Source organism: Lissotriton helveticus, chromosome 1_1 (genome assembly GCF_964261635.1).
Source record: "Lissotriton helveticus chromosome 1_1, aLisHel1.1, whole genome shotgun sequence".
In the NCBI taxonomy this organism is placed as follows: Eukaryota; Metazoa; Chordata; class Amphibia; order Caudata; family Salamandridae; genus Lissotriton; species Lissotriton helveticus.
In genome coordinates, this window is record NC_136057.1 from 1,037,039,246 (window position 1) to 1,037,067,029 (window position 27,784).

Consider the following 27,784-nt stretch of genomic DNA (forward strand, 5'->3'; position numbering starts at 1 on the left):
TCTGCTGCTACATCACCATGCACAGAGCATAGTGCGTCACAGAAAAACAAAAATAATCAAAACTGGAGCGCGAGGGAAGCTTCTTACTGGAGTCTCGACTAGGATTTTGAAAAAGGAAATTTCTTTAATGAGAAATACAGAAGCATTTTCTGTTTTAGTGCGAACAACTCATTAACGTGTTTAGGAATATGGATGTAGTGCGGAGGATGTTAACGGGATAGCGCAGAGGATGTCAACAGGCAACCCTCAGCCCTAAAGAGATCAACAACTTTCTACTAACCACACCCAACTGAACAAAAGACAACATCAAACAACGAAACATACAATTTGATAGCCGGTCTTTCCACACCAATACACAAAGGATCTCAGAATGAGGATGAACTAAGATGCTGTAACAGTGGTTTGCCCCATACAAATTCAGACAACAGAATAAAGAGAACTCACTCTGTAGTAGTTTGTTCCCGAATTAGACGTCTCATTGATGAAACCAGTGACCACCCCACCTGCTGCTCATTCCTGTACACCAACTCTTTAGGATCAGCAATTAGTAAGTTTATACTGCACTGAACAGCAAGAAAACACAAAGATAAAGGTGTTCTTAAGCCAATTCCTGTAGAACTCCACCCAGAGCGCAAAACTTTTCATGAACGTGACAAGTGCACCTTACAAAAGACTCTTTACATTATCAGTGGGAAACAGACAAGGCAGCTCTAGCTGTATCATGGAGGAGAAAGGAAAACAACAGGACTAAGTAGGCCTGTGCAAATTTAATGTTCACACAGCCTTAGGTCTAAACAGAGGAGGGCATAACTGGAGCGGAAGAAAAAAAGAACAATGAATAGCAAGGGATGAGGCTTAATAATTGAAGGTGGGGTGGGCAATAAGAAAGGGTGTGGTGTGCCACGGGAACCAATGCAATAAGAGGGGTTTCTAATAGGAAACAAGATGGGTGGGACGTGGGAACCAAAGAAAAGCGACAATCACAATGGAAAGCAGCGAGTAAGATTTGCAAGGGTAACCAATGCAGAAGGAAAACTGGAAATCAACAAAGGCAACAGCAACTAACTAACACGGACGAAAAGATTAACAAGGGCTGTCCAAAAATAATCATGTCAAATGAAAACCACAGGCTCCAGCATCAAGGGTAATGCGATCTGCAACTTAGAGGGAAGCGAGCTTTGAAAAGCAGCTGCATTAAGGGTGCAGTAGGAAGCAATAAAAAATATCTATGCAATGGGAACAAACCAGGGGAGAAAGGAATAAACGGGAGAAATCCGTGGGGTCCATTATAGAGTTCAACTACGAATTTGGTAGAGTGGAAAACATCAGAGGTGGTAGGTGGGGGCATAATAAAAACCAACAACAAAGATGGGGATAACGGTGACAAAACATGGACAGATCCAATGGGTCCTAAAAAAGTGGCAAACTGAACCACGAGTGAGATGAGAAGGGAATAATAGGACTGAATATGGAGAACAAAATGCTAAATGGGATCGAAGTATGCAATCACGGCCAGAGCCAACATGTGCGACTGTCATCAAGCCCATTCAACGGCTCCGTGAATCAAGTACTTGCTGGTAATATCTATGATGCCGGCAGATGACAAGGTCAACCCTGGACATAGTCAGCAAATTAGCTGTTCAGGTCATGGTTGGATGGTTACTAACTTGTAAGTATATTCGTCACCTTGGACCATACGATCGCAACTTCCTGCACCTTAGGAGCTGCTACATTCTATATCATCTCCAAAAAGGTGTTATTTACTTTGCAATGCCACATGACAATTTGTACAGCGCTCTGATACCCTCACGGGTGACGTTCGCGCTATATCAAACTTTTATAAATAAATGAATAAAAACGTTTAGTGTAAAGAATGTTATTTAACTAAATAGTACACACCACTTCAAGTACTATGAAACTTCAAAAGAAAAATCTGAACTATTAACAGGGACAGTGGTAACCAAATTTTCAGAACCAAAAACCATGATCAGCACAAACACAATAGTAGAACTAAATGGTGGCACTGGCCTGGGATACTTACAGGCTACAATATAGCATCCACTGTCAAAGACCACATTGCAATAGCAAACAAACTGATGTAAAAAAACTACGTCTTAGAAAGACCACAATATTCAGCATGCTATAGGTCGTGCACCTTGTTCCATTTAAAAACAAAAAGACCAGCCAAGAAACAAGAACGGAGATGGAATGTGCATGTTGTCACAAAAGTGTAGCTCGTTTACTTTCGCTTTCTTTGCACTCTAAGACTAGTTATTAAGCGAATGCGCATACAATTATTTGCATACTGCACTACGGGTTAAAAAGAACACATATGAGGTTCCTTTGCCAACTTCCAATATAAATATTAGAGCAAAACCCTGTGGAGTGACACCTGGAAGAAAACACCCCCTCCCACGTGCTATGGTGAGATCCTGGGACACCCTGGCAATCCAAAGCATTCGATTAGTGTTTCTCTGAAACTGATTCACAACTCATTAAAATTATGAATGAAGCAAGGACCACAGCAGACGAATCTTTAAAGAAATACACTTTTCCCTATGGTGTAACGGATGGGTCGATGAAAAAGTCAGCGAGTAAAAAGGTCCATTTATGTGCACATTCACCGAACCCTCTCCCAAAAATGAAGATCTGTTTCTAAATTAGTTGAAGCTGTCAGGATAATCTTTGAGAAAACAGGACGCCTGGTCGCCCTAGGTAATACAGACAACGGAAACAAACGAAAGGATGTAATGTAGGAGTAAAAAGGAAATCTGTTTAAAGGTACAGTAAACAAAAAAAAATTAACAGATATAGAGGAGCTTTGCTTATTTTTTTAAATAAATTTTGGCCGCGATATTTTACAGCACCAGCAAAATTACAAGTACATTAGACAACCCCAATGACGCCCGTTACCTGCAGATCTGTGTTCTTCTCTCACTTGCTTCACTCAAATGCCCCACCCCCGCCGGAAACTCCCGCCCTCCGGCGTGCCGACTCTGAAACCCCGCCCATCACGACATTTAGCCAACGGAAAAAGAACATGCTGCAATAGCCTCGAGCTGATTGGTGAAAATATATACGTCTTATGTTTGGGCGGGGCACAGTTGGGTGGAAGCGCCACGTCCACACGGGCACGCGCAGCTCGAAGTTGTCTCACGACGGTACGCGCGTACAAGCACGCATGCGCTTTTGTTTTCCGAAGGGTCTTCGCCACCGAGTCAAAGCCAAGCAAGAAGAAAAATCCAGAGACATAGAAGAAAGATTCAGCCTTAGAGAATGATATGAAGCCTTCTAAAATTAGGGGGGGGAAAAAGAAACCCCGGCATTGGAGGGTGTTTCTTTAATAGCGCGAGCTTAGAGGAAGGTTATGGCCATGGTGGAAACGGTTATGGGTTAAAGAGAACGATGGGGTGCCAGAGGCAACTTCATACGGAACAATAACGCACTTCTGCTGCAATAGTTTTGTCAGTGTATAGTAAGCTTGCCATCCTGTTACACCTGCGTTGTACGGATATAACTTGTTGCCCTTTAATGACTTATTGTATGTGCGGGAAAGGCCGAATGTCCCCGCGCATATTTCGAATGGGGTGGACCAAATGTGAATTGGTTACATTCTAATTGGTGTTTTCGGAAGGAGCAGCTCGTAGAATTTACAGGATATTTCCTAGGATGTAATTCCTGACAGGGCTGGATTCGCCTAAGAACCCTATGCCCTAGCTCCCATCCTGACTTACCCCTAACTATGGCAGTAACATCCAAGCTTCCACATCACTCACTTACAGGGCCCAAGTCCTAAAACAAGCATTTGCAATGCAATAGGTCTCGCATTAGGAAAGTGTGAGCTATTGGTATTGTAAATTACAATTTTTTTTAAATATGTGTTGGCTTTTGTAGTGCTGATGTGGGGCAAGGACAACCGAGGCCGCGTAGTGGGGCCTTACTGACAATCTGCGTAATAACTTGACACAGAGACTAGCTGCTGCACTAGGGGCAAAGACCACGAGCGGTCTTCCGCCCGTTTATTTATACCTGAGGGCTACCCCGCCCCCAGGCTGTGTGCGTGCGTGCGTGCGTGAATGGACGGGCCGGGTGGCTCCGCCAGTACATCCCTCCAAACTCACAGATGGTTAGTCCAGTCCTACTCAGAGTTCTTTATGGCGCGCACTCTCCAGGCATAGTCCCGGAGTCGCTGACTGGGAGTTGGGTTTGGTCTCAGGTTGTATCTTTGGCTTCGCTGCGTCCCGGCCTCAGGTTCCTCTGACACTCCTGCTGCGGCATTCTCTGGTTCTGGTGGTGTGACATTCAACCCTGTGTTCCCTTGGATTGGTAAGGATTCTCTGTCGCGAGGGTCCAGCGCCCCCTCCGAGTCGATTGGCAGGTCCTCGTCAACGTCCATGTCTTCTGACACCTGTTCTTGCCTTGCTTCGTGTATGGACACTCGCTTGAACCAGGATACATTTCTTGTCACTACTCTGGTACCTCGGGAGGCAGTCACCATGGTGCCGTGAATGTTCACAATCTCCCAGATCTCCGGCTCAAACGTTGTTTGGTATTTCCAGTGATGGTGACGGGTCTTGAGGACCACCCGATCTCCCACAGCGAGTGGCCTGATTCCTGCTCCCCTCGCTCGGCTCGCTCTCTCATTTGTTCTTCGTCTCCGGTCTTGGGCTGCTTCGTGATCCAACTCTGGTGCCCGCCACGCTGGGCTCACGGGTACACAGTCTCGTGGGGGTCTCTTAAAGATGACGTACGCTGGGGCGCACTTGGTGGTACAGTGAGGCGTTTGTCGGTATGCATTCAGAAATTGAGATAGACATTCTTCCGCCGCTTCCCCTTTCTCCACGCCGATTTTTAGTGCCCGGTTCATTGTCCTCATAAACCGCTTCACCTCTCCATTGGCCTGCGGCCATTGCGGTGTGATCTTCCTGTGTCGTATGCCTCGCCTGGTTAGATATGTCTGGAATTCGGCGCCCTGAAACGGTGGCCCATTGTCCGACCGTACTTCATCGGGGAATCCTAGCATGGCGAACGAACGACCTAGAGCTGGCTTGACGTGACTGAATGCAGTGGAGGGAACCACCTCCACCATGGGGAATCGTGAGCACGAGTCAATCAGCACCATGGCTTGGCGCCCATCTGGGAACGACCCAAAATCAATACTTATCTTGGACCAAGGTGTGTCCCACAAGTCCTCCGTGATGACGGGATGTGGTGTTGGCTCCTGGCTCGTGATGACACAAGAGTGGCAGTTGCGGATTTCTTCTTCTACCGCGCTGTCCATGCCGGGGAACCACACTCTTCCCCGTAGCCGAGCCTTCGTCTTTGCTATGCCTTGATGCCCTTGGTGGGCAAGTCGTACTACTTCCTTCTGCAGGCACGAGGGAATGACTTTGGTGGTGCCTCGTAAAACCACTCCATGGGGACCTGTGCTCAGTTCACTTTGCGCGCGCCACATTTGTTGGCGAAAAGTCTGTTCCTCTACCGTGAGGGCACCCGCCCCATGCAGGAAATGTTTCCAACTTTGGTCCTCCAGGGTGCGCTTCACCCTCCGAAGACATTCATCCTGGTCAGTTGCTGTCCCCATTTCTTCCAGCGTGAGTGCTTTTGGGCATGCCTCTTGTGACAGGATCCTCACAAATTCTTCCACCTCTTCTAAGTCTTCGCGCTCATGTATTTCGGAGTCGTTGCGCGGGTGGCGTGAGAGAAAATCCGCGGGGTTGTCTGCTCCCGGCCGAAAAACGACCTTGAACCTGTACGTCTGAAGCTGGACGGCCCACCGTTCAATCCTGGGCGGCGCAAGCCTGGCTGTCCCCGCAAATAGCGGAACCAACGGTTTGTGGTCTGTTACAACCGTGAATTCATGTCCGAACAGGTACAGATGAAAGTATTGACACGCCCATTTTATGGCGAGCGCCTCTCGTTCAATCTGTGCATAGCGCATCTCTGTGGCCGTCAGTGCCCGGCTCGCATAGGCCGTGGGCACCCATGAGTGATCCTCCGTCTTCTGTAATAGGACCGCCCCTAGCCCTACCGGGCTGGCATCCACGACTACCTCAGTTTGGCGATGTGGCCTGAAGTACGCCATGACTTTGTCATCAATCAGGGCCTCTTTTACCGCTTGAAATGCATCGTCCTCCTTCACCGACCATGTCCACGGTTGTCCTGTTTTTGTGAGAATTCTTAGCGGTTCCGAAAGGGACGCCAGATTAGGGATGAATCGGCCACAATAAGTGGCCATCCCTAGGAAGCTGCGGACGTCCGTTGCAGACGTCGGCTTGGGCGCCGACCGGATGGCCTCTGCTTTCTTAGGGTCCACTCTGAGCCCATCCCTGGAGAAGATGCATCCAAAGAATTCGACCGATTCGTTGTAGAATGAACACTTCTCCCGGTGTAACGTCAAACCGTGGTCTGCTAGCCGTTGTAGCGCAGCCCGCAGGTGCCCATGGTGTTCTTCTAGGGTCTTGGAGAAGACTAGAATGTCATCACTTAGATTGATGACTCCAGGCAGTCCCGATAATGTCTCTCTAAACGTGTTCTGGAAGACCTCAGCGGCCGAGGACACCCCAAAGCTCAGACGTTTGAACCTGCGGAGACCGACATGGGTCGAGAATGTTGTGATGTTACGACTGTCCGGATGGAGCTCTAGCTGGTGGTAGCCTGCGTTTAGATCCAGTTTGGAAAACCATTTGGCTCCATTTAAGTCAGCTACTATGTCGTCCATTGTTGGCGTAAGGTGCCGTTCCCTTTTCACGGCCATATTTGGGAGACGCATGTCCACACATAGCCGAATCGCGCCCGGTTGCTTCGGTTTGGGCGCGAACCACGAGGGGTGACACCCATGGTGTGGGCCCTGACACTTTCTCGATCACTCCCAAATTCTCGAGTTTGATGAGCAAACGGCACCCTCCGGTGCCGCAGTGCAGTCGGCCTCACTGTGCGGTCAATGTGCAACTTGAACACTTTCCCTTTTAGTCGGCCCAATCCTTGGAACAATGTCGGAAAGTCTCTCAGCAGGGCATCGGCATGTCGCTCGTGCACTTGGTTGGCGAAAAACACGAGTTGGAGGTCCTCCGCTGTGTGGCAGCTGAGCAACGTGCCCCTTCTGCCCCCCGTAACGTGGAATTTGGTGTTCACCTTCTGGTCATTGCATGATACTGTCACCTCAATCACTCCGCATAGGGGCAATGGTTCATCACTGTCGTAAGTGTAGATTCTGGCTTTCGAAGGCAAGAGTGGTGGGCGAGGATGAAGCTGTTCATATTGTATGCTGTCCATTACGTTCACCGACGCCCCTGTGTCGATCAGTGCCTTCACCGGGAATCCTTCAATGTCGACTTCGCACATGGGTGGTGGCCTTTTCCTGGATCCATCTCTACCAACGAAGGAGACGAAAAAGACATCGTCATCGTCCTCCTCCTCATCCAGCCGGAATGCAGTCTGATGTGTGTCGCCGCATGGTCCAGGGTCTTCAAGAGAAATCTGGGGTACCCCTTGGGTGACGTTCCTTCAGCTTGGCCCGGCACGGCGGCTGCTGCGGCACACCTTTGCAAAGGTGTTCATTTTTCCACAGTTGGAGCAAGCTTTTCCTCGTGCAAAACACCGTCCGTTCGGGGGATGTTCCATTCCGCAGTTCCCACATGCAGACCGGGAATTGATCATTGGCTGGTTCTTCTGCGCGGAGGGCGGGGCCCTTCTCCTCACCACATCCACGTGCTCCTCTTTGATCGACACGTGCTTCGCCGGTGCCACGGGTCCCTCAAGCGCGGCCTGCATAGCTTCCGCTCGCGCGTTTGAGAGCTCATGCGACCTGGCCAGCACCAGGATCTCATCTAGGCTGATCCGTGGTTGTCGTAGGATCAGACGACGCAGTTGAACAGATCTGCACCCTTGTATTAACTGCGCTCTGATCTCCAGTGTCCTGTTGGGCAACTCACAAGACTTTGCTAGCTTGCGTAACCTTGCGTAGAAGACGTCGATCGCCTCCCCTTCCGCCTGGCGGGCCTGGCGCAGTTTGAACCACTCGAAATCGGGGTTTGCACGGGGGTCAAAGTGGCGGTTGAGGGCCATGATCGCCGCCGTGTAGTTGTTGCCGTCCCCTCTGTCCGGCAGTGTTTCGAACAGTTCATATAGCTCATCGCCCCCGTAGCACAACAGGAGCGAGCGTTTGACTTTATTATCAGTTTCCCTTACGCCCACGAAGTAGTGTTCCAGGCGTCCAAGCCATAAGCGCCATCGCGCGGCAGCCGTGGACGGCTCGGCCAGTTCGCTAAATGGCGGGATCGGGGCAGCCATGGCATGGCCCGCCGGGCGCAATGTTCTGCGCAGGGACTTGAGGTGGCGGACCTCCGTGCACCTGTCCTGCATTCTGTGGTGGTGGAGGTGGTGGAGTGGGAACTCGCTGGGCAGGTCCTGTGGCCGCTGCCCCTCCAGTGGCCTGCACACTCATCCTTGGCGTGTGTGTCGTCTACTGGCAGAGGCGTGACGCTGATGACCCCCCGGGGACTTGCTGCAGGAGCGCAACGTCGTCTCCACGCCCTCTTGCTGGGCAGCTGCCGTACAGTGGAGTGCCCCACTTGCTGCTAGAGATTTGAGGCCCTTGCTGGCCAGTGCGTGGTGAAGCTGGGCTTGCCCTGCACCCACAACGGCCGAAATCGGAGCTCCGCGAAATGCGTGAGCACCGACAGGGTGTCCTTCCCGCTTCCGTGAGATGCGTGAGCCTTTGTAGGGGGAGCGGCGAGGGCCGAGCCAGTCCCTCCGATTCACGCTGCGCGCGTCTCCCCTCCTACGCGCTGTGAGGCCTGACGTCAGCAAGTAGATTGCCGGTGGCACTGGCAACGGGCCTTCCCCCAGACGCGGCGCTCCCTCCAATGGGGCGGCTCACCTTGCGCGCCGCGACAGGCACGAAATATCCGCCGACCGTGACAGGGTCGGGGACGAGCAGCACAGCGGGATGGCACCCGCCCGGGATGACGGCGCCGGCCACAGGCTCCAGCGCATGCGGCGCGAGCGCGGCTCCGGCAGCACCGCGGGACAACGGCAGGTATGTCCGCGAGGCGTGGGCAGAGACCCGCCTCGTCGCCAATGTAGTGCTGATGTGGGGCAAGGACAACCTAGGCCGCGTAGTGGGGCCTTACTGACAATCTGCGTAATAACTTGACACAGAGACTAGCTGCTGCACTAGGGGCAAAGACCACGAGCGGTCTTCCGCCCGTTTATTTATACCTGAGGGCTACCCTGCCCCAGGCTGTGTGCGTGCGTGAATGGACGGGCCGGGTGGCTCCGCCAGTACAGCTTTGAAAATATATAAATTAACATCATTGTTATTCACAAAGCCAATAGCTTACACTTTCCTAATGCGAGTCCTATTGGCTATGGCAATGCTTGTTGGTAGCAAGCAAGGACAGTGCTGTTGTGGTGCTGAGTGATGATGTGGTTGGGCTGAGTGATGTGGTGCCCCTGAGTGATGTGGTGGTGTTCCTGAGTGATGTGGTGGTGTTGAGTGATGTGGTGGTGTTCCAGAGTGATGTGTTGGTGTCCCAGAGTGATGTGGTGGTGTTCCTGAGTGATGTGGTGGTGTTCCTGAGTGATGTGGTGGTGTCCCAGAGTGATGTGGTGGTTTCCCCGAGTGATGTGGTGGTGTCCCCGAGTGATGTGGTGGTGTCCCCGAGTGATGTGGTGGTGTCCCCGAGTGATGTGGTGGTGTCCCCGAGTGATGTGGTGGTGTCCCTGAGTGATATGGTGGTGTCCCTGAGTGATATGGTGGTGCCCCTGAGTGATGGAGGGTGGAGTTTATTTCTTCGGTGAGAAGTGTGTATGTACCTTTAAAAGCGTCCCAAAAGACCTATTGATACCCAGTGCACTTTAAACTAGCTGGGAGATACAAGAGGGTTAGAAATGAGGAGAGTCAGCTGGTAACGGTAAGGCAACCTTTCCAAAGTAGTGGCAAACAGATATATATTACAACAGTGAGCGGCAAGTGATTTACGTTTCTTTTAATTATGCAATGAAGTTCGGCATTTGAATCTATGTATGAAGGTACGGAAACACCCTATTGGTCAGGCATGGTCAACGCAGAACACAGTGTTGATTTGTAATGCCTGTATAAACTATGATTAAAAACATTGTTTGTTGGTAATGTTTTTAAGTCACTCGTGGTCAATGTCAAAAATCCACTCGCTCTAATCTATGAAGCAAATTTTGTGGCGGTCATTTTTAATCCCAGTCTATTCTATTACATGGGTTGTTAATTTTGCACAGCAAAACTCTCACGGGCGTGCTAATCTGGAGCTGGTTTGGGATGAGAATGCAAGCTCCAGATAAAAGTAAATAAAGGCTCGCGAGAGCGAGGCCAGCAAGTTCAGGAGCGCATTCCTTTGAAGTCTGATGGGGGGGCGGGGGAGCGGCTTCCTTTGAAATGCCAAAGTCTTAGAAAGGCACATCGCTAACAGCGTGATGGTGGAATGGGGACGGTTCCACATAAAAACAAGCACCCAGGAAGTTGTACGAGGCGAATAATGGGGCACGAGCCTGTTTGGCGGGGGAGGAGGCTGCAAGCACGTCTGTGTGGAATGAAAAGTGCAAACATCTGTAGAGCACTTCCGAGCTGAAGCAATAAGGGGGTTGAATGGAAACAGGCAGGACAGAGGCTTGTGATGGGGAGAGAGGGTGCTAACTGGGACGGGGTAGGAAAGAGGGGAATGGACGGGGAAAAGGCAGGTAAAAAGATAGATGATGCGGAGGGCAGGCGAGAAGGGGCGGGTGAAACAAGCTCTCGGCATTGCGGGGGGAGGGAGGCGGGGGAGCGGCAGCCTTTGAAGTCTGATGCCGAGGCTCAGACAAATGGTGGTGTGCGAGCGGCTTTCTTTCAAGTCTGATGGGGGGGGGGCGGGGGAGCAAATGGCGAGCGCACGCCCGGCGCACATGCACTGGCCATAACATAATCCGCATTCCAAAGCCCTCTAGGTAGGATTTTCCGGTGCCCCTCTATATCTCTTGCCAGCAATGCGCAAGCGCATTGGCAGGCGAGACCTAAAAATAAGGGGGGCGGGAACACTCCGAGTTAGGTGGTGTCATAGGAACTGACATCACGACAAGAAGTGACGTCACAAAAGGTAGTCCCCTCTTATTACAGGGAGACCCGCTTAACTTGGGGGGCCACATTAACACACTGAAAGGTAGTGTCATTCTCTGTGTGTTTTTGGAGCGATTCTGTGAAAAGTTCTGAATCGACCCAGCAAGGTTACACGGTGATGGGGGCAGGTACAATTCAGCTCCCCCAAAATCTACAGTACATTCACCAGATCAGGCGCTGGCCACTGGCCACAGTTCACTCTTTCCTAAGGGGCCTTCTTGTCACTTAGTACATCTGCTACCACCATGTGCCCCCTGGCAGCTGCCATGCTCCTTCCCAGTATAATCCATGACCCACCACTTAGTGGTAAAAGTATACGCACCTCCGAGACGGGAATCTTGAAAGCCTCGGCAATCTTTCCATACAGCTCCTTCACGTTGGTGAAGCCCTCAATGCGGCCAGCTTTTGGGCAGGGGGGACAGCATCCACCTGGGACAATAAGTGAGCCCTGCTCACAAACCACTTCACCAAGTCAGGAGTTAAACCTCTCTAAACAGTTGAGGAAAAACTTGAAACGCAAAACTTTGAGAGACTTCCTGGAAACCTTTTTCGCAGACTAATACCATTGCTCTCGGAAAGGAACCCTCAAAACCACGGTTGGATTGGAATAAAAAATGGGCCCAGAAATCCTAAAAAAAACGTGGCCCACGTTTGTGGATTGCGCCTTTTCACAGAACACTGTTTCAGTGCTTTAAGTATTGTGAAAAGACAGAGGGGAGTTCCCTAAAAGAGGCATGTTTTCTTAACTTCACTGAGATTAAAAAAAAAACACAAATGTTGCCAGTATTCTTTGTGCACGGATTTGTTCACATTGGTGAACCACACCTGAATATAAGTGAGGCCACGTCTCCTAAGGCCCCCTGACCAATCTGAATATAATAATAGGCCGGCCCACCGAGAGACTGGGGATGATACCTCCACCCCCTTGGTAAAAGGGAGGTAATAGAGGCCCATCTGCCTCCAGCAAGGGCGCTCAGGCCCCCACTGGGCCGCTGATGGCATCTGAACAGCAGACACAGCCCAAATCAGCCACCATGTTGCCCAAAAAAGCAGTCCACGGCTGTAACTCAGATGCCCGCCCATTGCCCGAGTGCCTGCCTTACAAATCCGGCCCTGCTCAAAACTGACAACCTCCTCCTCTACAGCCCTGACACTGACCTATGGACCAGCTCTTTACAGAAATAAAACTATCCGTTCACATTCCTTAGCATTCCCTTTGGCCAAAAACTTAAAAGTATTTTCCCCATCAGCCTTCACGGTAACATCTGTATCTCCATCTTCAACAATGGGAAAATTATGTTCCACTAATCAAGAGAACTGTTGCACTCCTCTGTATATAGTTTAATGAAGTTCAAAAGAGTTCGGTGGTGCTGGTAGGTAAATCCTCCCGAGTGTAAGGATAGTTATAAGAATATGAGGCTGCGGTGACCTCACTCGTGAGGGGCGTCCCCGACCGGCACTCAACCAAAGCAAAATCAATCGATTGATCCTTTTTAAAGAAATTCTTCAGAACTTTATTCAATACTTCAATGGACTGTTAGAATGACCTGTGTTATTCCTTCCTTCCTTCATAACTACAGTTACATTTTTTCATGGTCATCACCATGAGAAAATGTAACTGTAGTTATGAAGGAATAACACAGGACATTCCAACAATTCATTGAAGTATTGAGTACAATTTTGAAGAATTTCTTTAAAAAGGATCAATCGATTGATTTTGCTTTATTGTAGTGCCGGTCATGACGCCCCTCACGAGTGAGGTCAGCGCAGCTTCATATTCATATAAAATTATCTTCCAAGCATATGTCAAGATCCTGGCCTTAGTGGACAAACTCTTTTCTGCCCTCATTCCTACCCCCAGCATCCTGCATTCAACCTTATATGGCCTCCTCACTGTATACTCTATGCATTTTCCCTCGACCAACCTCTCCAACTAATTCCTCTCATCCCGGACTCACATACTACCCAACACACCCACCACCAATCACAGCCTCCACAAGCTCAGCCCACCAACCTCACTCACCCACCCTTCTCATCCCCATCTCCCCTATTCATGCCCGCAAATTCAAAACCACCAACAGCAGTTCTCCCCAACTGCCTCTCTCCATTTACCTATCAACCACTTTACCCCACTCTCCCCATTCAGTCACACTTCATTCTTTTCTTACCCAGTGACAATATCCTCTCTCTTTGCCCCAATCTGATCCAAATCCGACTATGCCCCCTAGACCGTCAACACATTCACCAGCTCTTCCCTCAGTTGTGTGCTGCATAACTATCAATCAGCAGTTAAACACTGACTCAAGATCCCTGAAACAATAGAGGACCTACATTTTGACATGGTTCTCACAAAAACCTGGTCAACGGTACCTCAAACAATGCTCTATCACTCCTGTTACCCCTCTTTACTCAATATTGCGCTGCAACAGCAAAGATGGACACGGTGGAGGTCTTGTGGTCATAAACAGAAACTCACTTAGCTGCAGACTCCTCCCTCCTGACCGTTTCCATTCCTTCAAATGCATGTCACTGGAAACTTCCTCCCACCCCGCACCAACCTTAAGATGAATGTAATTTACCACCCGCCAGGTCAAACCAACTTCTTTATTGAGGAATGCATGGAATTCCTCACTTCCCAACTAATCAGCTCAGACAATATTATCTTCTCTGTGACTTCAATCTTCACTAGGCACCGTGGGCAACAGACCAATGGACACCTTTGTTTCCTTTCTCACTGACAACAACCTGCAAAAACATTGCTAGAATCCCACACACTGCAAGGGCTCCCCTCTGGATCTGATCATATCCACAACGCCACACAACTCGACCGGTTCACTTATACAGGAGGACTTGTCTGACCAACCTCAAGAGTACCCTATAATGCGTCTTTCTCCAGCACTAAATTCTTCAGTCAACTTAAGTAAGAAAAAAATTGGACCAGGGACACAAGTAAGCTTCACATCAAAGCCATGGCTAGCATGGCCCTTACAAACCATGTCCTGATATTGCCTTATCTTGACATCAGCTTGGCCACAGACAGATTCAACTACTGCGTGCAATCTCCGATTGATGATTTTGCTCTCCTCAAGAGCAAATAGAACAGACTCAACCCCTCCCTTCCTTGGTACTCAAAGGATCTCTAAGAAGAAGGGAAGCAACTCAGAAAACATGAGAAAAATGAAGACAAGCTACCTCCCCACTTAGTCTGACTAAGCTATGATCCATGAGAAAAAAGTATAAAAATACCAAATTTTTAGTGCCAAGTTATCTCACGTCAGATCTCCTAAACACTGCTAAGAATAGACCTAAACTACTTTTCGAGGTAATCAAACAGGCTAACAACACCTCTGCCAACCCCTCACTCAAGCCCTCTGTAGAACTTTGCAACAATTTTGTGGCATTCTTCAACAAGAAAGTCAGAGATATAAACACCTCTATTCCGGCCACATGCACCAGTGAAATCAAGGATAATCTACACTGCAAGGCACTGTAAACATTGTCCTCTTTCTTCCCCATCTCAGAAGCCGACTACTGATGACCATACGGAAGACGAAACCCTAAAAGCATCTCCATGATGCTGTTCCTGGTCCTTCTGTAAACCCCTTGCCAAACAACTTCTCCCCGTATGGTCTAACCAGGTCAATTCTTCCCTGGAACCAGGCCTGTTGCCAGACTGTCTAAAAATGGTTCAAATCTCTCTGCTTCTAAAAAGCCAATCCCTGGATTCGGATGACCTGAACAACTAACGCTCAGTATCAACCCTTCCAGGTAAGGTGATTAGAAGCTGCATTGCTTCTCAACTATATCCCAAATACAAGCAAACAACCTCTAGGATTCCCATTCCTCCTTGGCAGATGTACATAAAACTCTACATTCCAAGTGTGTCAAATTTCAGCAACCTTTATGAAATGGCACCAAAGTTATTAGCAAAGCCCCCACCCCTTAACGGTGCCCCCTCGTTATAGGATCTCATTAAAACCTGAAATCCCTTCACTGGGTTTAACTTTCTAACAGCCTGCAAAATGTAATCGAAATTCAATAAAGCTAAACCTGTCAGCTAATTAACCATTTGACCCACCACATAACCCTGCCCCCTTTTTAGATCTTCAGTATACTCAAAATATGAAGCTTAAGCTAAACACATTGTCAAGTGTCATGCAGATGTGTGAACCAGCACCAGAGTTCTTAGCAAATCATTTTTTGTCCTCTTTAATTCCATTGTCAGATCTGCGTGAAATCTGGGTTTACCTTGCTAATAGCCTGACATACTTCATGCAGGCTTTCAATCCCCACCACTGTTATTAGCACATGAAAAGGCCCCTTCTTGAAAAAGCTACATGACACTTGAAATAGATACAAACGACTAAATAACGCAAAATCTCTGGCAAATTTAATGTGGATTCATCAACAGATGTCACATTAATCAGCAAACGAACACTTTTTCGACCTCCCCATTTTAGCTACCTCACTGAAGGATGGACACCAATATAAAAATATTAAGACTAAGCAAAACATGGTAGGCATCTGCCAAATGTCATGCAAATGTATCAAATAACACTATATGCAAATCCAAAAACACGTTTTTAGCTGTCAAGATATCACAATCTTTGAACCTTTCATGGGCCCTCGGCACATTTTTGAAGTGCTAATTTCTCAAAAACTGTTGAAAGGATTTACACCAAACCAAGAAAGGTAGTTTATTGAGTAAAGTTATGCTTTTATGCCACGTATTGATATAGTTTACAACCTTCTTGGACAGATCAACAAGAAACGTTATATGCTGATCCTAAACTGGATAAACTTTTTTTGCAGACAGTGCCCAAGTTATCAGCAAAATATAACAAAGGCTTTTGAATAGAAACTCTGGCTTTACCATAACTACATGCTGGTATTGCATATACATTTTAGGGGGCAAGTTGCCTCAAACCATCTGCATACAACAGAGTGTCATTACAAAATGCAGCTCAAGAGAGTTCATTTCCCTCTCTCTCTCTCATTTCCCTTTTTTGCCGGGGGCTTATTGTATTGTCTTGCTCTGGTGTTTTCCCCCAGGTTCGGCTTAAACCTTACATGAAGGATACTCTTATAGCCTCTTACCTGTCAGGTGCTAGTAGCTAGTTGTTGAAGTCAGGAGAGTCTCACTGTCCAGTTAAAAAGTCTACAAAGAATCGTCCAGTGTTTGTGTCTAGGGGCTCTGGGCACAGCTGTGGGAAGACTAGTTGCTGGTTCAAATTCTCATTGTTCTGGCAAGGGGGACTGAGTTGGGTTCGCACATTACGTGCATTCTACTTTACATGATTATTTCTCGATACAGGCCATTCACAGTCAGCATTATCAGTTTGCAGGTGCACCCATAGAACCCACTGCTTCACCAACTGGAACTGCTGTGAAGTGCTATGGTCCAACCACAACTTTATTCTTCAATATATTTGGAAAAGTAAGGGCTTGATGAATGGTTTAAGGCATTCTTTGGTAATCCGCCACAATCAGTAAGACACTACTCTAAGGGCTTTGGAGAAGAGGGAATGTTTGTTTACCTCTGAAGTTTGAAATGGATATGCTCAGGGGTCCATAATCTCAAATGCAGTGTAGGGTAGGGATGCTGCATGTCACCCTCACAAATCTGGACTATTCTCTCCATGTTTTCAACATAATTAATGATGCTGATAACCATGGTCGCTTCCAGTTACCTTGGCTGGCCATCATGGCTTCTAGGTAGCACACTTCCTCTAGATGATCTCTACGCTGGTGGCAAGTTGTTGCTTTTGTCCTTTATGGTCAGGGACCTACTCCTGTCAAAGCAGTGGATTTGAATATTGTTGCAGTGATAAAAATCATGGCATGAGCCATAATAAGACAAATGGGAGTGTGGTCCCGGTTTCCCATGTAACAACCTTCATTCCTACTTGGAACATCATCTTTTATTTTTAGGCAGAAGTGATGTGAGTAAGTTCTCCTCGTCTGTATATCATAATCCCAGTGAGTCATATGCCAGCATTTAAAGATGCTACAGACTTCGAACAAGTTGTTACACAAATATAAAGTAGTAGTAACATGTTTATCACAGAGTCATATATTTTATTACTCACACTGATACATTATGAGGGAATGCTTGTGATAAAAAATAATGACATGGAGCTAGGTCACTGTAATGAAGTGAGAGAAGACAACTCATCATTGATTCGAATGGACAGGGTCAGTGCTTGTCTCTCCGAAAGCTATGAGACTGCTGAGACGAGAGAGCGGCATCATTCCTGTGGGTTCATCTCTCACCCAGAGTCCATGGTCATGAACCTCCGTCTCACGTGGAGGCTCAGCAGTAACTTTGTAATCTTCTCCAGAAATAAGCAGTGGCTTGTATGGACCAATACCAACGCATTTATTGCACTTTTTGCAGAAGCAATATCCCTTTTGGTGTTTTCCTGTGGAGCAGAAACATATGGTGTTTAGTGTGAGAGAAAGCAGAAGCTGGGTTTGTGAATTAAGCTTGTCAAGTCCATCTAACCTGCTCATAGCTGCCTTTAAATGCAGCATCTTCTTGGGAGGAACCTGTTCAGTTACCAACCAACTGAGAGTACACAAAGGCTATCCATGAATGCTGGAAGAATGCTATGCGAATGCTTTTTGCCAATGCTGTGCAAAATCGGCAAAAAAGAAAGAAAAATGGCGCAATGACCCGCCGTTGTTGCCAGTAGCACCAGTTTCTAGGCTTATGCATACCATATGATGTGTGTGCCGGCATGCGTCACCATGCATGCAAGTGCCTACAGAACAAGTTACTTACCTTCGGTAATGCTTTTTCTGGTGGATACAGTATCTGCCTGTGGATTCCTCACCTTGTGAATATCCACCTTCGTCAGCAACATTCAGAAATTCTTTTGTAGCTTCGCGCCGACGTGGACGACGTCACAGAAACACGGCATCGCGCGCGTCTCCGCTGACATCACCGACTCCATAATAGGCCCATGTCAGCGAGATTGGGAACAAAAGGGGTTAGGTCCTTAATGTGGTGAGGGCTAGACCTAATAACATTAGTAAACAACACAAAATGCCCAAACCACAGTTACTCAATACAATTTTTTGATATAGGGTAAGAAACACTTTATTATCGCTTCCCTGGACACCATTATTTTGTGTCAATCATTTTGTATTTTCTATAATTTGAAAAAATTACTGACAGAAAAAAGACATTGATTGCAAATATTTACAAATATTTACAAGGCTGGACTAATGTTAGCAAACATTAAAGGCAAAGACTATTTACACATTTAGAAATCATTAGAACACACAATAGAAAATATTCTCACATCAGACATTATTGAAAAAATAATAATACAAACATATCAATTACGAACAACAAAAAGCTAACAAACACTGAATGAGAGAAACTAGGGGTTGGGAAGATAAATGATTAAATATCTTGTATATTTTAGTGCTGGACCAGCCGGTCCTAGCTTTAGTGCAACAGTAATACTTTATATCTCCCAACCAATACTGCCGACGCGTTTCTAGACCAGACTGGAGTCACTGGTCTGTCATCAGGGCTGTATGTATCTTGTATCTGTGGGATACAAAAGCAATGTTTTGCTTAATCTAGTGTGTGGGCTCCTTTTTATCATACAGTAGCTGTAATGTCGGTGTGCGCTACATACCAAGGCTGCTCAGTGTTGAATTTCAGACCGGGTCTTTTGGGGGTCCGTTTAAATGAAATAACGTGGCCAAGCAGAGAAGCCTAGAAGAATTTAAGGGATGTTTTTAATTTTTATCATTACGAGATTGGTACAATATATTCACTAGCTAAAACAAGTTGGGGAAGTGGAAGCATACCTTTTACTTTCAGTAGTGCCGAGTGCTGGCAGGGTCCATTAAAAGCGGCGTGACCATCAGTTTGGGTTCTGAGATATGGGAAAGATTAATATTCAGACGCTTAGCGGTGTGCACGTTATGTTAAACACTCGCTTGGAGAATTTGAGAAGGGATTGCCTACCTTGATTTAATCTCTCATTTGCGCATAAATGGAATTGTTGATTTCAGCATTCTACAAAGAAAAACAAAGCGCACCCTTAGTAGAATATTTTAACTGATTCAGCGCTCAGCAAGCGCGTATTAGTGCAAGTGGGACAAATACCTGTGGCTGGAGCTGCTGCTCTGTACTGTGGGATTCGAATTTCTCTCAGTAAAGATGGCCGCCGCTACTTCCTGTTTGTTATATGCAAAAGATATACTGATGCATTGTGGGGCATGTAGTCCCATGAGTCACATTTGCTTGAAAATAAAGGCTAGATGTACTGTACACAGCACCTTATCTTGGTCTAAAGGTAATGGGTACGTCCTTCCAATTGTTTATTGTATCATGTATTTTAAAACAAAGAATGAGTACGCTAGATTGTACTAGAATTTTGGGTGGCTTCTCTGGGTCAGTGACCTGTTCTCATGCAATAGAGGACCAAGACCAGCGGGCAAGCCAGGGATGTCTAACCAATGCAAATCAGGACAGATGTGGTCAAATATGCGCTATCTCAGACAGGTTATTTAAACCAGTCTGTGCACTATTGAATTTTAAAATGAGATACGCTTCTTTTTGTAACAGAACGCGTTCGACGTCATGGCATTTTGACCTGGAGTTTACAGTGTATAGGACAGACCATTTGAATTCTTGCTCATTGTGAGACTTCTCGCAGAAATGCTCCACCATTGGAGCAGACATGACCTTTTTCTTAATCCGCGATCGGTGCTGACTTATTCTGTGGTTGACTTGCTGGCTGGTTTTTCCAATATAAATTAGTTGGCACGGACATAGAATCAAGTACACAACGTTCTTTGTTCTACAATTAGAAAATTCTTTGTGCTTCCAATGGTGGAGCATTTCTGCGAGAAGTCTCACAATAAGCAAGAATTCAAATGGTCTGTCCTATACACTGTAAACTCCAGGTCAAATGCCATGACGTCGAACGCGTTCTGTTACAAAAAGAAGCGTATCTAATTTTAAAATTCAATAGTGCACAGACTGGTTTAAATAACCTGTCTGAGATAGCGCATATTTGACCACATCTGTCCTGATTTGCATCGGTTAGACATCCCTGGCTTGCCCGCTGGTCTTGGTCCTCTATTGCATGAGAACAGGTCACTGACCCAGAGAATTCTAGTACAATCTAGCGTACTCATTCTTTGTTTTAAAATACATGATACAATAAACAATTGGAAGGACGTACCCATTACCTTTAGACCAAGATAAGGTGCTGTGTACAGTACATCTAGCCTTTATTTTCAAGCAAATGTGACTCATGGGACTACATGCCCCACAATGCATCAGTATATCTTTTGCATATAACAAACAGGAAGTAGCGGCGGCCATCTTTACTGAGAGAAATTCGAATCCCACAGTACAGAGCAGCAGCTCCAGCTACAGGTATTTGTCCCACTTGCACTAATACGCGCTTGCTGAGCGCTGAATCAGTTAAAATATTCTACTAAGGGTGCGCTTTGTTTTTCTTTGTAGAATGCTGAAATCAACAATTCCATTTATGCGCAAATGAGAGATTAAATCAAGGTAGGCAATCCCTTCTCAAATTCTCCAAGCGAGTGTTTAACATAACGTACACACCGCTAAGCGTCTGAATATTAATCTTTCCCATATCTCAGAACCCAAACTGATGGTCACGCCGCTTTTAATGGACCCTGCCAGCACTCGGCACTACTGAAAGTAAAAGGTATGCTTCCACTTCCCCAACTTGTTTTAGCCAGTGAATATATTGTACCAATCTCGTAATGATAAAAATTAAAAACATCCCTTAAATTCTTCTAGGCTTCTCTGCTTGGCCACGTTATTTCATTTAAACGGACCCCCAAAAGACCCGATCTGAAATTCAACACTGAGCAGCCTTGGTATGTAGCGCACACCGACATTACAGCTACTGTATGATAAAAAGGAGCCCACACACTAGATTAAGCAAAACATTGCTTTTGTATCCCACAGATACAAGATACATACAGCCCTGATGACAGACCAGTGACTCCAGTCTGGTCTAGAAACGCGTCGGCAGTATTGGTTGGGAGATATAAAGTATTACTGTTGCACTAAAGCTAGGACCGGCTGGTCCAGCACTAAAATATACAAGATATTTAATCATTTATCTTCCCAACCCCTAGTTTCTCTCATTCAGTGTTTGTTAGCTTTTTGTTGTTCGTAATTGATATGTTTGTATTATTATTTTTTCAATAATGTCTGATGTGAGAATATTTTCTATTGTGTGTTCTAATGATTTCTAAATGTGTAAATAGTCTTTGCCTTTAATGTTTGCTAACATTAGTCCAGCCTTGTAAATATTTGCAATCAATGTCTTTTTTCTGTCAGTAATTTTTTCAAATTATAGAAAATACAAAATGATTGACACAAAATAATGGTGTCCAGGGAAGCGATAATAAAGTGTTTTTTACCCTATATCAAAAAATTGTATTGAGTAACTGTGGTTTGGGCATTTTGTGTTGTTTACTCATGTCAGCGAGATGACATCAGTTCTTCCCTTTTTTCCGTGCCTTCGAGGCACACGGACAGACAAACAACAGTAGATATACACACAGTGTACCCAGTACAATATAATCAAGGTAACACACACAGTGTGAAAACAATGTACAAAACACTTCCTTTGAAAGTAACATATATACATTAAAACATTATATTATCGTAGGTATAGAAGAGTGGACAGCAGGGAGGCGGGTGGGTATGTGAGGACTCCAGAGGCAGATGCTATATCCAGAAAAAGCGTTACCAAAGGTAAGTAACTTGTTCTTCTGATGGATACATATGCCAGTGGATTCCTCACCTTGTGAATAGATTCCCACAGCAGTCCCCACTCCCGGAGGAGGGTGTCCACCCTTCTATACCTAGAAGTCCTGAAGGACAGAGCGCGCAAAATGACCATCCCTCCTCACCTCGGAATCTAAGCAGTAATGCTTCGCAAAGGTGTGGAGGGAAGCCCAAGTTGCCCCTCTACAAATGTCCTCTACAGGAACACCTCTAGACAAAGCAGATGTGGTAGACCTTGCTCTAGTGGAGTGTGCCCTCAATTCTTCTGCAGGTTCCTTACTGGCCAAGAGTAGCAAATCTTGATACACAAGACAATCCATCTTGACAGCGTGCGCTTGTGCACCGCTTTGCCTCTTCTGGCTCCAACGAAACCCACGAAGAGCTGGTCATCAACTCTGAACTCTCTGGTTCAGTCAAGGTAGAAGCTCACTGCCCTCTTTGGGTCCACGCTGTGAAGCCGCTCCTCCTCCTTGGAAGGGTGAGGGGGGGATAGAAGGTAGGGAGGGTAATGGACTGTCCCAGTTGGAAGGGAGTTACCACCTTAGGCAGAAAAGCATCCCTGGTCCTAAGTACCATTCTTTCAGCATGAATGGTCAAGAACGGGGGTTTTGAACTTAGAGCTTGAAGCTCACTTACCCTCCTTGCCGAGATAATCGCAACCAGAAAGACCGTTTTAAAAGATAACAACCTCAAGGGACACCTATGCAAGGGCTCGAAAGGTGAACCCATTAAGAAAGTAAGGACAAGATTCAAGTCCCATTGAGGCACAATAAAAGGAGTGGGAGGAAATGTATTCGTAAGGCCTTTTAAGAACCTTAAAACCATAGGTGACTTAAATAAGGACGGCTGGTCCGGCAGACAAAGAAATGCCGACAAGGCCGGAAGATAACCCTTCACTGTCGCCACAGCAAATCCTTGCTGTGCCAAAGAGAGTGCAAACTGAAGAATATCGGACAAGCGAGCCTTCGAAGGGTCAATGGACTCCTCCCCACACCAAGAGACAAACTTAGACCACCTATAAGAATAGATAGACTTGGTGGAATGACGCCTGGCTGATAAAATAACATCCACCACGTCATGTGGGAGAGAAAAAGAATTCAGGTTGCCCCGTTCAATCTCCAGGCATGAAGGTGTAAGGTCTGGAGGTGGGGGTGTAGAACCTGCCCCTCTATCTGAGAGAGGTCTGCCCTGAGAGGGAGACGGAGCGGCCGGCACAAGGAGAGGTGGAGAAGATCTGTGTACCACACCCTTCTTGGCCAATCCGGGGCGATCAATATAACTTGGGCCCGGTCTTGGCGAATCTTCCTTAGAACCCGAGGAATCAAGGGTATGGGAGGAAACGCGTAAAGGAGTTGTGAGCCCCAACTCAACTGAAACGCGTCCTCCAAGGCTCCCTGCATCGGATACTGGAGACTGCAGAATGACGGGCAGTAAGCATTCTCGTGAGTGGCAAACAGGTCCACCTGAGGAGTTCCCCACGTCCGGAAGACGTGACGAACCACCTCCGGATGAAGCCTCCACTCGTGGTCGGCTGAGAACTGCCGACTGAGACTGTCTGCACGCATGTTTAGAACTCCGGCCAGATGATTTGCCATAAGACAAATCTGATGGTCCTGAACCCAGGACCAGAGACACAGAGCCTGTCTGCAAAGGCAATGCGATCCCACTCCTCCCTGCTTGTTGACATACCACATCGTGGTAGTGTTGTCCATCAGGACTTGCACCGACTGACCGCGAAGGTAAGGGAGAAAGGCCTTGAGCGCCAAACGTATCGCCCGCAACTCTAGAAGGTTTATATGAAGCAACCTTTCCTCTGGAGACCAAATACCCTTGATCTCCAGATCCCCCAGATGAGCACCCCACCCTAGGGTGGATGCATCCGTTATCACTGTGGCCACCGATGGAGGTAGATGAAAGGGCTTTCCCTGAGACAGATTGCCCTCCACGCTCCACCAAGATAGATCCGCGGCAGCTTCTCTGGAGATCCTCACTGACTCCCTGAGATCTTCGTTGTGTTGATACCACTGCCTGCGGAGAAATCACTGTAGGGACCGCATGTGCCAGCGTGCATGGTTGACCAACAGAATGCAGGAAGCCATCAGACCGAGCAGACGTAGGACCTTCAGGACTGGAACGACCGCTCCATTGTAAAATAAAGGAATCATTTCCTGTATGTCGAGAATCCTTTGTGGAGGAGGGAATGCCCGACACACAGTGGTATCCAGTACTGCACCTATGAACAGGTTGCGCTGGAAGGGCACCAGGTAAGATTTGGGTACATTTATCTAAAAGCCCAATCTGTACAACAACTGAGTTGTGACTTGCAGATGATGGAGCACCTTCTCCGGAGATTCTGCCTTGATCAGCCAATCGTCCAGATAAGGGAATACTGGTATCCCTGACCTTCTGAGATGTGCTGCCACCACAGCCATCACCTTGGTGAAGACTCGAGGTGCAGTAGTAAGACCAAACGGAAGGACCGCAAACTGGTAATGCTGCGATCCCACCGTAAAACAGAGATACTTCCTGTGCGACTTCAGGATGGAAATATGAAAATACGCATCCTGCAAGTCGATCAACACCATCCAAACTTCTTCCAGCAGCGCTTGAAGAACTTGCGCAAGGGTGAGCATCTTGAACTTCTCTTGTTTCAGAAAGAGATTCAAGACCCTGAGGTCCAGAATTGGACGAAGTCTGCCATCCTTCTTGGGTATCAGGACATACCGGGTGTAGCATCCCTGACCCCTTTCCTGTTCTGGAACCACCTCTATCGCACCTTTCCTTAGTAATGCCAGGACTTTCTCCTGCAGGAGAAGAAGGTGGTCCTCTGTGCAAAACACTTGGCAAGGAGGGTAATTTGGGGGAAATTCCCGAAAGGGAAGAGCATACCCATTCTCTACGAGATTGAGAACCCAAAGGTCCAATGTGACCGATTCCCAATCCCGTAGTAAATGAGTAAGCCGACCTCCTACAGGACCAGCATGATCCGGAATGGCGGATCTAGGGCTGCTTTGCTGTGGATGGAGGGGGGTGGGAAGAGGAAGAGGAGGAGGAGGAGGAGGAGGAGGAAGCTTGACGACCTCTTGGGCGACCTCTGTTTCCACCCCTGTACGACTTGTACAGAGAATTCTGCTGCTGTTGCTGCTGAAGTGGCTGCTTGTAAGAGCAAAAGGAAGATCTCCCAAATCCTCTGTATCTCTTACTCGATGTACCTCTGGTCTGAAGGCCCAAAGACCTAGCCGTCGCCCTACTGTCCTTGAACCTCTCCAAGGCAGCATCAGCCTTTTTTTCAAACAGGCCGGAACCATCAAAAGGAAGGTCTATTAAAGTAGCTTGTACATCAGGAGAAAATTCAGAAGACTTCAACCAAGCACCCTTCCTGGTAGCAACAGATGATCCCATGACCCTTGCCACAGAGTCCGCCGTATCCAAACCGCTCTGGATGACTTGGCGAGCAGCAGCCTGAGTGTCCGCAAGAACCTCATTTAAGTTCTGCCTGTCCTCTTCTGGTATCTTTGATACCAACTGTTTTGCAGAGTCCATCAAAGGGTGTATATAGCATCCTAGAAGGCATGTGGCGTTTGTGGACTTGAGAGCCATGCTAGCTGAAGAGAATACCTTCTTAGCTGATTGGTCCAGCTTTTTAGACTCCTTATCAGCTGGTACCTGCGGAAAAGCTCCAGTTGATGTCTTGGAACAAGCTGCCTGCACAACTAAGCTCTCTGGAGACGGATGAGTTGAGAGAAAGTCAGGATCTCCAGGAGCCACCCTATATCTCCTAGCAACAGCCCTTGAAACAGCAGGTGATGAAAAGGGCTTTTTCCATACTTCCAAGACAGGCTCTGTAATTGCCTCATTAAAAGGCAGGATAGGCTCCACCACTGAAGAGGGAGAATGGAACATCTCAGTCAAAACGTTTGACTTAAACTACGCAGTGGGCAGTTCGAGATTCAAAAGTTCAGCTGCCTTTCTGATCACCATGTGATATGGCGCAACCTCTTTCGAAGGGACGTCAGGAGTTGAGGAAAGTTCCCACTCTGGAGACAATTCCAGACCACTAGCCTCCTTAAGTTCTTCAAAGAAGTCATCGGAGGCTTGCAGCTCACCTTCTTCAATCTCCTGTGCTCCTTATCTACGCTCCTCCAAAAGCCTTTGGGCCTCCCTCCTAGACCTCATCTTCGGGGTCGGCGTCGATGGAGCCACAACCGACTCCGACGGAGCCGGTGCCGGCGTCGAACTCGGAGCCGGTGGAACAGTATGGAGTGCACGAGGTCAGACTGGAGCCGGTGAGGATGGAATCAGCATCGACGACCTCAGCGCCGGAAAATGCCAAGCCGGAGCCGGCGTCGGCATAAAAGGCGCCGGTGCATATGCTTGAAGGACGCCCAGGTTAAAGGCCATCGGACCCATGGGACCAGTCGGTGCTCCAGAGGGGTACATGGCTCTCGAGAAGACACCATAAATTGCATTTAAATATTGCGTAGGGTCTTGTCCTGGGCCTGGAAATGGAGGGTATTGACCCTCAGGCTGCTCCTGCCTAGGTGCAGGAACTGTGCCAGTCAAATCCGCTGGCTGATGCTCCGGAGTCACAGACCCTTCTGGCAATGGAGCCTCTTCCTCTCCTCGAGGTGGAGAACAGAACGGCGCCGGAGACGGATTTGATGCTGGCGTTGGAGAATGCTCCGGGGAGTCAACAGGCGAAGTCTCACCTTCCGGATCCGGAACAACAGGTGAAGGAGACATATAATCCTTCCCATGACTTCTACCTGGAGACTTCGACTGGATGTATGACGTTTCAACTCATGCTTTTACAACGCATGCCATTACGACGCAGGTTTTACAACGCAAGTCGTTACAACGACTTGCGTTGGGGGGCGCTGGATAGTGAATAGTTTAATTTACTATTCCAACTCCAGTCCCCGTGGATAGTAGGGAAGGTGTTGGATAGTAATTAAACTATTCCCTATCCTAGAGCGCCCCCCAGCGAAATGCGTTGTAATAATTTGCGTTGTAAAAGTTGCATCGTAATGGTAGTGCATTGTAAAAGTTGCGTTGTAAAGGATGTTCCCCCTTCGACTTAGTGTCCGAACCCTTCTCAGAACGGCGTCGAGACCCATGCTTCCTCTTCTTATGCTTCTTCTTGGATCGAGAAGCATGCCCCGAAGACGACCTCGAAGGCGACCTCGAAGGCGACCTCAAACGCGACCGCGACCTCCTTGACCGCGACTTCGAACTCTTCCTGTCCTACTTGCCTTTCATCTTCGCTACAAGAAGCTTCGCCTCTCTTTCTCTCAGCGCCTTGGGGTTCATTTTCTTGCAGCATGGACACCCTTGAACATCATAGTCAGAAGACAGGCACCATACGCAGTCCTCGTGCGGATCCGTTATCGACATCATCTTCCTGCACTCTCCGCACGGCTTGAACCCAGTCTTCTTCGAGGACATCTCGAAAGGAAACAAAGAAACAAGAAAGCACCAGAATAAATCAACAGTAACAGAGTTACCACGAAGCTACGGAGGATCCCTAGAAAAACCGTTAGCGTCAACGACGCGGGAAAAAGGGAACTGATGTCATCACGCCGACGTGGGCCTATTATGGAGTCGGTGATGTCAGCGGAGCAGCACGCGATGCCGTGCTTCTGTGACGTCGTCCACGTCGGCGCGAAGCTACAGAAGAATTTCCGAATGTTGCTGATGCAGGGGGATATTCACAAAGTGAGGAATCCACTGGCAGATGTATCCATTAGAATAATGATGCAGGCACCACTTTCTTTTTTCCACAGACTGATCTAAGATGGCACACAGTATATTAACCTCTTCCATGCTCATGACGAGCTGAGCTCGTC

The 27,784-nt window shown here is 47.6% G+C and overlaps 1 protein-coding gene and 1 long non-coding RNA gene across 3 annotated transcripts in view; both read right to left on the minus strand.

Annotated features, from left to right (window-relative positions):
- The window catches only part of CALU (calumenin), a 113,947-nt gene extending 110,947 nt beyond the window's left edge, over positions 1-3,000 (minus strand). Inside the window, exon 1 of one of the 2 annotated variants that reach the window (XM_078677825.1) lies at positions 2,914-3,000. The gene's annotated coding sequence lies outside the window, so the exon portion shown is untranslated. The remainder of the gene's footprint in view (positions 1-2,913) is intronic. The other variant, XM_078677829.1, reaches the window with a different exon arrangement.
- Positions 3,001-15,640: 12,640 nt separating this feature from the next.
- Positions 15,641-27,784, minus strand: part of LOC144771980 (uncharacterized) — a 63,551-nt gene continuing 51,407 nt past the window's right edge. Inside the window, exon 4 of the long non-coding RNA XR_013599578.1 lies at positions 15,641-17,553. This is a non-coding gene — a long non-coding RNA (uncharacterized LOC144771980). The remainder of the gene's footprint in view (positions 17,554-27,784) is intronic.